The following is a 17,087-nucleotide window of genomic DNA, read 5'->3' on the forward strand; positions in this document are numbered from 1 at the left end:
AGAGGAAAAAGTGAGATCAATATTCAAGAGCTCTTATGCAGTTGGTGGCGCTATTGAATATGTGATTTTTTTTAAAAACGCTGCTATACTTAATTTTGGATGTATAAATTGCTGTACAAGCAAACTTGCATGTCCAAAAATGAGGTGGGATTTGGGTCATTGTGTAGCAGAGGCGTAGCCAGGTTTTGATCACAGGGGGAGCAGACTTTTATAAAATAGGCGCCGGTTGGTGTCAGCTAGACAGCAGTGCCTGTGTTGTTAAGTTCATAAGTACATAAGTAATGCCACACTGGGAAAAGACCAAGGGTCCATCGAGCCCAGCATCCTGTTCACGACAGCGGCCAATCCAGGCCAAGGGCACCTGACAAGCTTCCCAAACGTACAAACATTCTATACATGTTATTCCTGGAATTGTGGATTTTTCCCAAGTCCATTTAGTAGCGGTTTATGGACTTGTCCTTTAGGAAACCATCTAACCCCTTTTTAAACTCTGCCAAGCTAACTGCCTTCACCACGTTCTCCGGCAATGAATTCCAGAGTTTAATTACGTGTTGGGTGAAGAAACATTTTCTCCGATTTGTTTTAAATTTACTACACTGTAGTTTCATCACATGCCCCCTAGTCCTAGTATTTTTAGAAAGCGTTGCTCAGGTGCAGTGACTGAGGTGGTTTATGATTAATTCAGGCTGTCTTTGTTGCATCCTGCCTACAAGGAAACAGGAAGGACGCGCAACCTGTCTTCTTAAGTACAAAGTAAAAATATTCAAATTGTGATCATCACCTCAGGAACAGCAAACACATTCCTTCTACTGCTAGACACTGTTTAAATCAGATGGGCTTTTGTTTATGTGGTGACTCTACAGGATGAGAAGACCACTAGTCTTGAACATTTTTATTTTGTGTGACAAGGGCCAGACACTTTGTGAAATAACACAAATCCCTGCAAAAAGACACCCAAAACCTATACTGAAAACTTACCACACCATAACAGCCCTAACCCACCTATGAAAAGATGGTGATACAAATATTACATTGGGACCTACAGAAGTGTTTCCCTAGGTGGTCCTGGAGTACCCCTTTTCCATTCAGGTTTTCAGGCTATCCATAATGAATCTGCATGAAAGAGATTTGCATGCATATTTATTGTGAAAATCCTGAAAAACTGACTGGCAAGGGGATACTCCAGGACTAACTTGGGAAACACTGCCCTAGAACACCAAACTTACCACACCATAACAGCCCTAACCCACCTATGAAAAGACAGTGCTATATATATTACACTGGGCTCTGGAACACCAATATACCTACTATTGGGAAACTGGAACAAGCTGCACTGTTACACATTCCTACACAGACACTATATGCTAACAGAATCCTTCATCTCAGTCGCACATGTAGAACATGGACAGACCCTCATCTACATAAGAGTAGCCAATGGTCCATCTAGCCTAGTATCCTGTTTCCAACAGTGGCCAAGCCAGGTCACAAGCACTTGGCAGAAACCCAAATCGTGGCAACATTCCATGCTACCAATCTAATACAGAATAGGGAGCCACAAAAACAAACAAACAAATAAATAAACAAAAACCCCAACAACATACAACAAAAGTTGAAATAGAGACCCCCCCTCCTCTCTGCCCATGAAAGCCAGACTCTATAAACAGTGCAATACTGGTAAAAAAGTAACAGAAATGCATTTTCTCCTGTATTTTGTATAATCCGGTCCTGCTATCTTGGATTAGAAAGACTTATACTGTGCCAAAACTGAAAACTTATCGCTTCTATCTGGTTGATCATAAAAGGAGCTCACTGTGAACACTACCCACCCTAAAAGTTTGTTTTGTGGCTCTACCTGAGGGATTGTGATGTTGAATAAATAAGTGTATGTTTGTGTCCCTAGTCATGCATCCAAAGTTTATACAATCCTTTCAAGAAAGCCAGTTAATCAGTTAACTTATTAGTGGAAATAACCACAGAGGCACGGTATGGTCGCATTTTCAATATGATAATACTAGAGCCCAGCTAAGGAACAGGTTATTTTGACTTAGTCTTCACTGGACCAAAACTTGCTTTCCTTGTGCCATCACCATCCAGCTGGATAGGCAGTGTCTTAAAAGGTGGAGGATAAAGGATTTTTTTTTTTACATTTATATCACACATTATCCCAAGCAAACTCAGGTTCAATGTGGCTTACATTTGAAAATACAGTGAGACAGAATAATAGAATTCAGTTATATCATGGGAGCAAGTACATGGACATGTCTGAAACATTTGACAAAGTTGGCATATATACCCAACTGGCATTTAAAAGTCTGTCCTTTAATGATGCCGCATGTTCAGAAATCACAGCCATAAGTATAGACAGTTATTCAAATATTATCATATGCACACACCAGAACAGGCATCCATACACACATGCAAAAGTAAACAACAACTTCTCAGAGTACATCCAAAATTTAATGTTTGTTTTCTCATTTCTACCTTCCAAAATTCTAGATAGCAGATGTATAGATCAGCAGGACCCAAAGCAGCCCAAAACAAGTCAGAAACAACACAGTTTATACCTGTTCAACCACCCTTAAGATTAATCTTTGGGTTTAAAAAGCAAACCATGTAACATGGTAAATGACGGCAGATAAAGACCTGTACGGTCCATCCAGTCTGCCCAACAAGATAAACTCATTTTACATGCTATGTGATACTTTATATATATACCTGAGTTTGATTTGTCCTTGCCTTTCTCAGGGCACAGACCGTAGAGGTCTGCCCAGTACTGATCTTGTACTAAGTTCTGAAGCTAACATCGAAGCCCCTTAAAATTTACACTCCAGCCCATCCCTATCTATTCAGTCATGATCAGGGCGTAAACCGTAGAAGTCTGCCCAGCTCCCGTTTTGTTTCCAATTGCCGGCGTCGCCACCCAATCTCCGCTAATATTCCATGGAACCATTCCTTCTAAACAGGATTCCTTTGTGTTTATCCCACGCATGTTTGAATTCCATTACCGTTTTCATCTCCACCACCTCCCACTGGAGGGCATTCCACATATCCACCACCCTGACATTAGTCCTGAGTCTGCCCCCCTTCAACCTCAATTCATGTCCTCTAGTTCTACTGCCTTCCCGTCTCCGGAAAAGGTTCGTTTGCGGATTAATACCTTTCAAATATTTGAACGTATATATCATATCACCCCTGTTTCTCCTTTCCTCCAAGGTATACATGTTCAGGTCAGCAAGTCTCTCCTCGTACAGTTTGCAACGCAAATCCCATACCATTTTTGTAGCTTTTCTTTGCACCGCTTCCAGTCTTTTTACATCTTTAGCAAGATACGGCCACCAAAACTGAATACAATACTCCAAGTGTGGCCTCACCAACGATTTGTAGAGGAGCATCAACACCTCCTTTCTTATGCTGGTTATGCCCCTCTCTACGCAGCCTAGCATCCTTCTGGCCACGGTTGTCGCCTTGTCGCATTGTTTCTTCACCGTCAGATCTTCCGACACCAACACCCCAAGGTCTCTCTCCTGAGTCAAGCTCGCTAATCTCTCCCCTCCTATTCGGTATCTCTCTTTTGGGTTTCCGCACCCCATCTCTAAAGATTTATTAAATAAATCTTTAAGAGGTCCTGCCAGGACCTCTCTGAGCTCCTTCAGTATCCTGGGATGTATCCCATCCGGTCCCATAGCTTTGTTCACCTTCAGATTCTCCAGCTGTTTATAAACTCTTTCTTCCGTAAACGGTGCAGTATCCACTCCATTCCCAGACGTTCCCTCGGCAGCCAACCGCAGTCCTTCTCCATGATTTTCCTCCGTGAACACCGAAGAGAAAGAATTGTTTAGCACGTTCGCTTTATCTTTATCACTCTCCACATAGCCATTCTCATTATCTTTCAGTCTCGCAATTCCATTCCTATCTCTTCTCCTTTCTCCAATATATCTGAAAAAAGTATTGTCACCTCTCTTTATATCTTTAGCCATTTTTTCTTCCGCTCGCGCTTTCGCTAGCTGTATTTCCCTCTTTCCTTGCTACTGCTTGCTGAGCTGCAAAGTATTGAGCAGCAGTGATCCCCAGCCAATGCAGTGCTGCCCATGGCTCCGCTCCACAGTTTAAAATGGTGGCTGTGATCTCTCGCAGTAGCATCATGAGAGTTTGCGAACAAGTGGAGCCGGCAGAGGCAGCAGTGGCTGGGGATCGCTGCTGCATGACCAGATGCCAAAGTCACCTCCTCGAGTCTCAATGCATGAGAGGAAGGGGCTTTGGCGTGTAAGCTGGAGTCGGGGACTCAATGCAGGTAACTTGGTATGTCTGGGGTGATGGTATCTGATGATCTTAAGTTAGCCAAACAGGAAGAAAAGGTGACAAGAAATTCAAAAGGGATGCTTGGATGCATAGGGAGAGGAATGGCCAGCATGAAGGAGGAGGTGATAGTGCCTCTGTTTAAATCTCTCATTTAGAGTACTGTGTACAATTTTGGAGACAGCATCTTGAGTAAGATATTCATAAGATGGAGTCAGTTCAGAGGCAGCTTCTAAAATGGTCATCAGTCTTCATCATAAAGTTTACTCTTTCCAAACATACTAGGACTAGGGGGCATACGATGAAGCTACAAAGTAGTAAATTTAATACGAATCGGAAAAAAACGTTTCTTCACTGAACGTGTAATTAAACTCTGGAATTCATTGCCAGAGAATGCGGTAAAGGAAGTTAGCTTAGCGGGGTTTTAAAATGGTCTATACAGCTTCCTAAAGGAAAAGTCCATAGACCATTATTAAATTTGACTTGGGGAAAATCCACTGCTATTTCTGGGATAAGCAGTATAAAATGTATTGAACTTTTTCAGGATCTTGCCAGGTATTTGTGACCTGGATTGGCCACTGTTGGTAACAGGATGCTGGGCTTGATGGACCTTTGGTCTGACCCAGTGTGGCAATACTTATGTATTTATGTACTTATCTCAATATGTATATTCTGGAAAATAGGCGGGAGAGGGGAAATATGATAGAGACATCTAAATACCTTTTTGGCATAAATGCACAGAAAGCAAGTCTCTTCCAGTTGAAAGGAAGATATAGGATATAGGCTATATAGGATGAAGGTGAAAGAGGATAGACTCAGGAATAATCTAAGGAAACACTTCTTAATGGAAAGAGTGGTGGATGAGTGCAACGGCCTTCCAATGGAAGTGGTAGAGAAGAAGATTGTATCTGACTTCAAGAAATCATGGGACAGATGATGGAGGGAATCCAAGATGGTGACACCTGATGAGCCACATATTGAGCACCTCCCTACTGAGTTGTTTTTCTTTAAAAATATCACTTTTGCAAAAATGGCGAAATGTAAAAGTGAGGACTTACCCTGATGACTCATCTTCTGTATCCCAGAAACTCATGACGGAATTTGTGATCACTGGTGCTGCAACTGTGGAAGGGGAAACCGAAGCTGGCAATAAGGCGCAGGGCTGTGCCTAGGGTCTCTGGTGCCCCCCTGCAGACTATCAGTTGGCGCCCCCCCCCCCCCGTGTGGCACAAGATGCAAAGGAAACAGGAATTGTCAGCAATATTCTTAGAAACAAATTGCTATACATTGCAAAATAAGATAGCAGATGTAAATTCTCAAAGTGGACATATTCCAAACACTAAAATGAAAATAAAATGATTTTTTTCTACCTTTGTTGTCTGGTGACTTTCTTTTTCTGATCATGCTGGCCCAGTATCTGATTCTGCTGCTATCTGTCCTCTTAACTCTGTTTCCAGGGCTTCCTTTCCATTTATTTCTTTACTTTCCTCCTTTCTTCTTCATTTCTTGCTCTATATCCATAAGTAAAAGCTGGGTCCTCCGCAGACTTGACTGTATTTTCTCCATCCATGTGCAGATTTTCTCCTCTCTTCCTTTCCCCTCATCTCATCTCCTTCATCTCTCTTCCCTCCTCTCCATCCATGCCCAGCATTTCTTCTCTCTCCCTTCCCCTCCATCCATGTGCATCCCCTTCCTCTGTTTTCCCATCCCTGCCCTCCATCCATGTCCAGCAATTCTCCTCTCTCTCCTCCCCTCCATTTCCAGCAATTTCTCCTCTCTCCCTGGGCCCTGCCCTCCCATCCATGTCCATCCTTATCCCTCTCTGCCCTTCCCTTCTCCGTCCATATTCAGCAATTCTCCTCTCTCCCCTCCCCTCCATTTCCAGCAATTTGTCCTCTCCCTGGGCCCTGCCCTCCCCTCCTCTCCATGTCCCTCTTAAATATGTTTTAAAAACAGCCTTTAAGCACTGTATCTGTGATTAGACTGGCTGTGCCTGGATTGACTGGTGGCAGGGAGTAATGCTGGGGGCGAAATCTGGGGCACTGGGGATGGACTGAACAAAGAGGTATTGTGTGCTGTGGTCCTCTGAAGGTCCTCCTCCCTCACCCAGGTTAACTGTTTTAGACTGAAATCGTGAGATTACTTACCTATAATGGAGGTTCTCTCTACATAGCATGATAAGTGAGTAATTCAACGGTGCCCTGAATAGATTAGCTCTGCAAAGCTTGAAAAGGGCTCTTCTTGCAGGGGAAAGTGGTTGGGTTCGTGTGGCTGATTCATCCTGATCACGAAGAACACCCCAAGTCAGCCACACTGGTGAACCCGAGAATCTTCGGGTGTGCTATGCCCCTCCTCTTTTTTCCTCCATAACCAATAGAGCACAGGAGAGGGAGAGGGGTGGAGATACAGGGTGCATTCATACTATACAGTGAAGGGACAGGCCTGAGAGAACAAGGGCACTGCTTGCCCCGCCTCCTCCCCTATGATATCCAATCATTGCATGGGAAAGGACTGGAGTCAACAGCAAGAAGGGTTATTTGATAAGACTTATAGGGTGAAGGATGGGTGGGACTAAGACCCTGTAAGGACACCGCTTTCCCCGCCTCCTCCCATATGGTATCCAATCAGTGCATAGGAGAGGTAGGGAGTGGGCACGACAGGCATAGTCTGTACCAAGGACCTCCCCCTGCTGGAACCTTTGTGCCGCGAAACTCGAGAAGTGCGGTAACCACTAATCAGAACAGACTGATTACGTCACTGCAGGCAAAATGGCGGCGCCCAGAAAGCGGCGACTGTGATGAGCAGCGGGTGAGTGGGCAGAAGGGTCAGATATTTCGCTCCCCGGGAAAGGAGGGGGGTGTATGGCAGGTAACCCTGCACCACGAAGGGCTCCACTGGGCACCGGGCTGAGAGATCCCTGTGCATGAGAGTGAAAACACTGGCAGGGAGTAAGTGACGAGGGTAAGTATGGCACGGGGTGCCCTCCAGAGGTCGGCGCCCCCCTGCGGTGCTTACCCCGCTTACCATGTTGGCACGGCCCTGATAAGGCGGCCTTTCCAGTGTCAGACATGAGTTTGAGCCCTGACTGCAGATCTTGGCCTGAACCACTGAGGCAAGAAGACACTGGGACATGGTGCAATTTGCTATTGGAAGTTTCTTCACCGGGTCAGATTACAAACATTTGTGCATCAGAGGCAAAGTCTGGAAGTCTGGAACTGGCTCACAGAAAATGTGAGCTCAAGTTTCTGTCCTGGGACACCACTTGGTGGTTGTGAGCCCAAGTGTGGAGACAGCAAGGGATTCCTTCGGACAAGTGAGTGGGGAGGTGAAGCCCCCAAGTTTCAACTCAGGGGTAAAATGTGCTTATTAAGCCCGCAGTTATTACTTTAAGAGTCAGTTTATTTATTTATTTGTTGCATTTGTATCCCACATTTTTCCACCTATTTGCAGGCTCAATGTGGCTTACATAGTACTGTCAAAGGCGTTTGCCCAGTCGGTGGATAACAAATACAAAGTTGTATAGTGATCGTATGAGGTATACGTGGAGGGTCGGAATGGATGAAGATTGCGTGATGTCCTGTTTGATCATAGTCATGCTGTGTTGGTAGGTGAAGAGGGTTATGTGGGGTCGTTGGGGTAGGCTTTTTTGAAGAGGTAGGTTTTTAGTGATTTCCTGAAGTTCAAGTGGTTGTGGTCATGGAGTGAATACTTGTAATCTTTATTATTAAATGCAAATAAATAAAAAATAACAGCAGAAGAATCAATTTACGGGCCATGGAGGGGCATTTTCGAAAGAAACGTCCAAGTTGCGATTTGGACGTCCTTGCAAAATGGCGAAATCCAGGGGCGGGGAAACCCGTATTTTCAAAAAAATGGACGTCCATCTTTTTGTTTCAAAAATACTGTCAGAGACATCCAAATCCTTAAATTTGGACGTCCCTAGATTTGGACATCCCTAGATATGGACGTTTCTGACTTTTGGCGATTTTCGAAACCAAAGACGTCCATGTCAAAAACATCTTAATGCAAGCCATTTGGATGTGGGAAGAGCCAGCATTTGTAGTGCAATAGTCCCCCTCACATGCCAGGACACCAACCGGGCACCCTAGGGGGCACTGCTGTGGACTTCATAAAATGCTCCCAGGAACATAGCTCCCTTACCTTGTGTGCTGAGCCCACCAAAACCCATTGCCCACAACTGTACACCACTACCATAGCCCTTACGGGTGAAGGGGGCACCTATATATGGGTACAGTGGGTTTGTGGTGGGTTTTGGAGAGCTCAGTTTCCTCCACAAATGTAACAGGTAGGGGGGTATGGGCCTGTGTCCGCTTGTCTGAAGTGCACTGCAGTACCCACTAAAACTGCTCCTGGGACCTTCATGCACTGTCATGGACTTGAGGCTGGCATAGAGGCTGGCATGACATATTTTTAAAAATGTTTTTTTGAGGGTGGGAGGGGTTAGTGACCATTGGGGGAGTAATGGGAGGTCATCCCTGATTCTCTCCGGTGGTCATCTGGTCATTTCGGACACCTTTTTGTGCCTTATTCATAAGAAAAACACGTCCAGGTGAAAACGTCCAAGTGTTCGTCAGGGACATCCTTGCTATTTTTGATTATGGGTCAAAGACATCCAAGTGTTAGGCACGCCCAAGTCCCACCTTCGCTATGCCTCCAACATGCCCCCTTGAAATTTGGACGTCCTTGCGACGGACTGCAGTTGGAGACGTCCAAAATTGGGTTTCGATTATACCAATTTGGACGTCTCTGGGAGAAGGACTTCCATCTTCCGATTTATGTCGAAAGATGCACGGCCTTCTCTTTCGAAAATGAGCCCAATAGTGAGGCCATCCGGTCTACACCTAATCTTAGAAATGATATGAGATAGTCAATATATACATTTGGCTTCAGTCCCTTTTGTTTCTGATTTAGCAAAGTTAATTTGAAGGCTTGCAGACTAACTGAACATATAAAATTCTTCAATAATATCTTGAAGAGCATAGCTTGGACAAGTTAAAAAAAGGCACATGTCACCTGCAAAGGAAAATTTACTAAAGTATAGTAAAGTTTTACAGCTACCATATGATAAGTGCAAAGCTTGTGCAGTAATTATCGGGTGCGTTCTCAGCATCTGCCCATAAAGTTACTGCACAGAAAAAAAAAATCTTTGCCACAGATGTACTTCTCACTTCTTATTTAAGAGCACTATTTGCAGGAGTAACAAGAGTATAGAAGGTACTGTGTGTTAACTGCAAAGAGCAAATAAGTACCTGTATACAATATGTAAGCTGCATTGAGCCTGCCATGAGTGGGAAAGCGCGGGGTACAAATGTAACAAAAAAAAGAAATCCATATCCAATGTTCCCACTAACATGTGTAGCATATATTTGAATCTCTTCTACCTACCTGTCTCCACTGGCTAGTTGGAGGTCTCCCATGTAGGTCTGTGGAAACATTACTTGGGGACTCAATTCTCCTTTGGTGTTTTGGTCTTAGAGGGTGATATAAACTGTTACAAAAGAGGAAAATCAGGAGATGTTAGGGTGGCTAATATCAGCATGACTTAAAAATGGGTATTTGAGACTCATAGGTGGAGCTGTTATAGATGGTTCACTTGCACCCTCAGTTCCATGGACCTTCCCACAAAGGGGTAGTCAGTCACATGCTTAGTTAACTCCCAGAATCATCATACCCTAGTATATTTACTTCTACCTCAGGATGGAGTACCTTTGTGTATGTAGGCGGGGGTATCATTGGAAGTGATATTGTGATCATATAACATCAATAGGTATCTGGGAAAAAAAACCCTTTAGCTATGTAAAAAGAATGACTGACTATCTATTCCTACAACATACTGTAGCTGCTTTTAAGGGAATAACACAACTTTCTTCACAGGCATCATCGCAAATCACTTCTTAAAAATGACTTGCATCTGAGTTTAATGTCTTCACTATCTTTCACAAGATGCATACCATTTCTACTATCCTCACTTAAAAACTCTTTCTCTCTCTCTCTCTCTCTCTCTCACACACACACACACACACACACACACACACACACACACACACACAATCATGACTTCATGCATGAAGTTGTAACAGATACCAGAAGTCAACGGGCTTGATTCACTAGAACACCATGTAGCTACGGGAAAAAGCTTAGTGAATCAGATCCTAAATGGAATACCTATTAAATATTTATAAAATAAAATAGAAAATTAAGCATTAAATGTAGTCACTGCACTGGCAGTTCCATTAAAGGGTCATGTAGTGCAACGTTTCCCAACATTTTCAAGCCTAAGGCCTACATTAACAAAAAATGAATAGCACACCAGCCTTCATACAATTGGCAATATGGACTTAGCAAGCACTCATATGGCCAAAAAACCTAAAGATGCAGTAAAAGCCCCATCAGAGGCTGGAAGGATTCAAGAGGAGGATCGGGGTGGGGTGGGGTGAAGAGAAGGAATGAGGTTGCAATATGTGTGCTGCACAAAGAAGGTTCTAGCTATCTATAGCCTACATGTACTGTTTAGACTTTAAGTATTTTTTTCTATAATGCTGTCTACACATTATAGTTGTATTTATGCTTATTATTTTATCTGTGTACACCGCTTTGATGGTATGACTCTAAGTGGGTAATCAATTAAATGAACCCTGAACCTTGTACATTCTGCTCATTAATTTTCACACTGTGTAAGAAAAGATATCTTGCTAATTGCTGGTGTCTCTCTTTCCTGCAAGATATGGAGAGTTGAGCCCAGCTGCTGGCTGGGATGTGAGCATTAGGCAGTGCTGACTTTTCTGTGACACATGATCATAGCTGAAGGTACACTAGCATGCTCTGACGCACTGGTTGAGAAACACTATGAGGTGTGTAGCCCTTGATGTAAGATATGCACCCTTTGAAAAGTACAACAGAGCATAGTTTTAACTTATTTTAAGCTATTAGAATTGGTTTCCCACTCATGAAAATCCTGTTTTTCCCATTGCCCCAGGCACAAAGAACTTAGATTTTGAGCCTACTAGGGACAGAGAAAGTAGCAGAATATTATTATTATTATTATTAATTTAGATTTTTGCTCACACCTTTTTCAGTAGTAGCTCGAGGTGAGAGTCAGGTACACTGGATATTTCTCTGTCCCAGGAGGGCTCACAATCTAATATAATATGTAAACTGCTTTGATTGTACCACAGTAAAGTAGTATATCAAATGCATAACTCATTGGAGAATACGTTTAAATAAACCAGAGCAGGAATTGATTTTAATTTTGGGCTTTGAGTCTGATTTGATGTCATACTCTAATCAAGCTCTGTGCATTTCCTCCACTCCATCCAGTTTGAGGTAACATCAGGAGAACCTCCTTTATGGCCAAAAATGGGCGATAATGATCAAACATATTGGAATGAATTGATTAATGTACTGGAGAGTGAAGTCTGGTTTATAATCTTATGTAAAAGTGGTTTAGTTACTACAAAATGTGTGGTGGTTTTTCTGTTGTCTACACAGGATACAACTACTATAATTCTCCTAAATGCACTGAATAACTTTTCCCTGTAAGTTTTTCCTCATAACTGGCAAAGGTGAATCAAACCCTATTGTCTACGTCTTTAAATACAATTTTTTTCCTCAAAAAACGTTGTATACCAGAGTGGATTTTTTTTGTTTGTTTAAGTTTGAAGCACAAAACCTGTCAGTATTTTAATATGAATTTTACAGTTTAAATCTCATATTTAACCAGGAAGATGTTTTCTTACTATGTAATGTCAGAAAAGAACTGTAGAAGGGAAATACAATGCTGGTTGCTCTCAGTGGTCAAAATTTCTGTTTTAATAAGCAAAGCATTTTGGCATTACTGATCACTGCAGGTTATAAAGGATGCAGATAGAAGGCCACAACTAATCTCCAAAAGAATGCTAGAAGCTCAGGGGTCTCGTTAAGCAATAGAATGATAATCTGTAGGACAGTTTCATGGGGTCAAAGCTGCTTAAAGACAAAGAACAAAACCAAATAATTTACAGGACTTGCTGTGAGAAAAAGTAAATTTAACTTGTGATTCATTTTTTCATAGCAAATACCTAGAGATGAGTAAGCATACCTAGCTCACGTGGAGGGGCATAATCGAATGGAGCGCCCAAGTTTTCATGAGGGCGTCCTCGCAGGACGGCCCCGCGAAGGGGTGGGGAAACCCGTATTATCGAAACAAGATGGGCGTCCATCTTTTGTTCGATAATACGGTCATGGATGCCCAAATCTCAACATTTAAGTCGACCTTATGGTCGACCTAAATGTTGAGATGGTTGACCTTAGAAATGGTCGTCCCCGGTTTTCAGCAATAATGGAAACCGAGGACGCCCATCTCAAAAACGACCAAATCCAACTCATTTGGTCGTGGGAGGAGCCAGTATTCATAGTGCATTGGTTCCCCATGACATGCCAGGACACCAACCGGGCACCCTAGGGGGCACTGCAGTGGACTAACTGATGCACTAACTGAACGGAAAAAGCCCTTCCCTTACCTATCCCTTAGCGATTTGGAAAGGAACGGGCATGCATGAAGGAAATTGCATGCAAATGAGCTTGCTTGCTGTTAGCTCATTTGCACACGATTTCCTTCCTAAGGAGGGGAAGCCAGTGCAGAGCAGCCAAGTGTTATGAGTGGCTGCTCTGCGCATGCCAAAGACGGCTTCATACACGCAGACAAGCTGCATGTATAATAGCCATCTACAACCTTAAATAAATTGCCGTCTACAACCTTAAAAAAGTACAAGTCCAGCTGAAAACGTCCAAGTGCTTGTCAGGGATGTCTTTTTTTTTTTTGAGTATGGGTGAAGGAGGATGTCCAAGTGTTAGGTGCCTTTGCTATGCCTGCGATGGGTAGTCCAAAATGTGGATGTTTCTGTGAGAAGGATATCCATGCCTTTGCTATGCTTCTGACACTCTCTTTATTTATTTATTTGGATTTTGGATCACAAGTAGCAGCAGTGGGATTTGAACTGGCTACCTTTGGATTGCAAGCCCAGAGTTCTAACCACTAGGCCACTCCTCCACTCCACGCTACTCCCTTGAAATTTGGCCATCCCTGTGTGTGTGTGTGTGTGGAGGGGGGGGGGGGGCAGTTCAGGACATCCAAAATGTTTGAAAGAAGGACGACCACGCCTTTGCTATGCCTCCGCTGACACATACACATCTCCCCCCCCAGGGACTTGTATACTGCTGCGATGGACCTAAGTATATTTGAGGCTGGCAAAACAAGTTTTTAAAGTTGTTTTTTTCAGGGTGGGAGGGGGTTAGTCACCACTGGGGGAGTAAGGGGAGGTCATCCCCGATTGCCTCCGGTGGTCATCTGGTCAGTTCGGGCATCTTTTTGAGGCTTGGTCGTAACAAAAAATGGACCAAGTAAAGTCGCCCAAGTGCTCGTCAGGGACGATTTTCTTTTTTCCATTATCAGTCGAGGACGTCCATCTGTTAGGCACGCCCCAGTCCCATCTTCGCTACGCCTCCGACATGCCCCCGGGAACTTTCATCATCCCCGCAACGGGAAGCAGTTGGGGATGCCCAAAATCGGCTTTCGATTATGCCGATTTGGGCGACCCTGAGAGAAGGACGCCCATTTCCCGATTTGTGTCGAAAGATGGGCGCCCTTCTCTTTCGAAAATAAGTCTGATATTGTGTTGTACATGTTGCATTTTCCTAAATCTTGAGGAGGTTGGATTAAAAATATACATGTGTACAAGAAAAATATTCTTAGTGCATTTTTCCAGGTGCTGCTAGTAAGAAAAGTAAAAATCCATCATGAAAAAATAATCACAATCTTAAAAAAGGGGTCTCTGATCTTCTGTGATGCTAGGATTATGAGAAAGGCTACACAATGTCCTTTTGCCAATGATCCTTTAAAGGTGTACAGGAGTCTGCCATCAACTTTCCTATCATTGGGGGTAGTATAGCAATATTGTCTGTGACCCCTCTGACAATTGCCTCTGCTGCAGGCAGAAGGTGGGAGGATTTTCAGGGAGGTCACTAAGACAACAGGGGCTGGGACTACCAGTCTGGTGGGAGGATTTTGTGAAGGACCAGCCCATAGGGGCTGGGACAAGAATTAATAAAAGGCATTGCATGGAGAAAATTCTGGTCTTTGGTAGCCCACCCCTCGCCGAGTCACTGAGCCCCGAGGCGGAAGTCCTGGGAACCAAGGCAGGAGGAGTTTGCAGTATGTGGTGATTGAAGCCCCTGCTACAGAGCAGTTGGCGCCTGCAGTGTTCCTGACCTGGGAATGACAAGGAGGGCTTGGGGAAAAAGACTCCCCAGATAGGAGAAACAGAAGCAGGAAATTAAAGAGAAAAAGGATTGGAAACTGATAGTAGGGATAGTAAAGGAAATAGACTACTGAGCTTATGGGGACCCCACAGTACCCAGACATTCACAGAAAGCACACTAAGGGGTAGATGCACTGACAAAAACTGTGCATGCCAAGGACGTCCTTTATGGACGACAACAGGTTTGCAATACTCTTTACCTTTCTTTGAAACCCAGTGGTGGATAAGGGGCTGTTCAGCACCTGAACAGCATCCACTGAATCCACTTTTGCGATCTGGATTGGAAGCAGTGAAACCCGGTTTCATGCACATTACAAAGCAAAGGGAGAAAAGGAAAGGATTGAACGCAAATAAAAAAAAGTCAACGGGAGACAAAAAAAACCCCTCCTCCAGGACTAGAGCAGCCAATCACAGTGCGTTTAGCTGTCACTGGTGTCAGCTAAACGCGCTGTGATTGGCTGAGAGGCCGGGGGGGGGGGGGGGGGGGGCTTCACAATCGTGATCCACATTCTGCGAGGTCAGAATCTGGTTCTGATCTTCCTCCCTCATTCACTGCTGTTATCTCCATATACGAGCCCCATCCTCTCCTCCCTCCCCTTTTCAGCCTTTGCCTTAACACAAGGGGAGCCTGGAGGCAATGGGGTAGCAGTGCTCTGCTTATACTGAGCAGGGAAGAGGTGCTAGTACGACATCAACCTCATTATCAACCTTTTGCCAGGGGGGTCACGGAGGCAGAAATCGCATTAACACTTTTCCAGGCAGGATCTCAGCATTAGCAAAAGTTGGAGACGCAGAAGTGACTCACCCGAGTTGGAACCCAAGAGGAAATGAATTGCACGACAGCCAGGTATTATTGAGACTACTGCAAACGTCCAAGTGCTCGTCAGGGACGTCCTTTTTTGGTTTTGTGAGTGAAGGACGTCCATGTTAGGTACTTTAGAAGGACGTCCCTGACGAGCACTAGGCCCTTTTTTTTTTCCAGATTGTCATCCTTCTCAGATGTTTTTGAAGCTCGCTGTTGTTCAGCTCTGCAAGAATTTTTTTTCCTTCTGATTCCCTCACAGCAGCCCCAACGAGAGATGCAGACCTCCCATTAGGTTTTCCACGGTGAGGGGATCGGAAAATGGTAGTGCATCTCATTGTAATACGAATTATACACATTATAATACTAATTTGCTCATCTGCATTCTGTTTTTGTTAGCTGCTATCGTGACAGGACAATGCCCTTTTGTGCATGTCCTGGTTTACTACTTGCACATTAAACTGGCTAGAACCAGTTTAAAACCAACGTTACTGGCTCGTTTATTTTAGTGCATCTAGCCCTAAAACAGGTAAGTCTTTAAAGACCTCTTGAATTTGGGAAGTGAAGGTTCAGCACATAAAGGCAGAGATAGGGTATTTTAAAGAAGAGAGGCAGAACAAAAGAAAGCTGATGCACGCATGCAGAGAGGGGTAGTAACAAAGTACTTGTACTTTGTTACAGTACTTAAGTACAATTGGCAGTACTTTTTCTTGTAATGAGTTACATTTAAGCTGCACTTTTGTACTGGAGGAGTAGCCTAGTGGTTAGTGCAGCAGCCTGAGAACCTAGGGAACTGGGTTCACTTCCCACTGCAGTTCCTTGTGACTCTGGCAAGTCACTTATCCCTCCATCACCCCAGTTACAACATAAGTACCTGTATATAATATGTAAACCACTTTAATTGTAACCACTAAAAGGCAGTATATCAAGTCCCATCCCCTGAGTACAAATTTAGAAAGTAGTTTTAAAAGAAAATATTTTCCATTCCTCTGCTTCTCCCCCTCTACAGGCTTGCCAAATATTGTTAGAAGCGGCTTGTAGCTGACCCGAACTTCCATCCCCAAAACAGCTGAGCTGGGACCAGAGGTTCAGGCCCAATCTGATGCAACCCAGGGTCTGACATCACGTGGAAACCCTAGTCCCCGCCCTCTACAACTGCCCAGAACAGCTACTGATTGGCTATTACTTTGTTGTTGCAAGGCTCAGCTGCCTCCCCAGCCTGAACTGCACCTTCACTGCATGCAGGGCCCACTCCTTCTCCCCTCTTATCCACCATGGTCCTGCAGCACAGTCTTGCTCCCTCCCTCCCGTTGCACCTTTTCTGGGCTTGAACTAATAAACAAGCATGGGAGAGCGTGGGACATGGTTCTCTGCAGCGCTACTTATGCTTCCTGCCCTAAGCCCGCCTCCTCTGATGTAAACTTCCAGGACTGGCGTAAGAAGCACTAGTGGCGCTGTAGAGAGCTGGGTTCCGCACTTCTCCTATGGTAGTTTATTAGTGCAGACCCGGCGGAGGTGCATGCGGGGGAGGGAGTGAGACTGTACTGCAGGGCCGCAGTGGATGGGAGGGGGTAGGGGTGGCCCGACCATTAGGCCATCTGAGGTGGGGGTCTCAGGTGGCACTCTTCGGGAGCGGCTTCTCCCCTCTTCCTTCACCTCGATTTTACCTTCTT

This window comes from Microcaecilia unicolor, chromosome 3 (assembly GCF_901765095.1).
Source record: "Microcaecilia unicolor chromosome 3, aMicUni1.1, whole genome shotgun sequence".
In the NCBI taxonomy this organism is placed as follows: domain Eukaryota; kingdom Metazoa; phylum Chordata; class Amphibia; order Gymnophiona; family Siphonopidae; genus Microcaecilia; species Microcaecilia unicolor.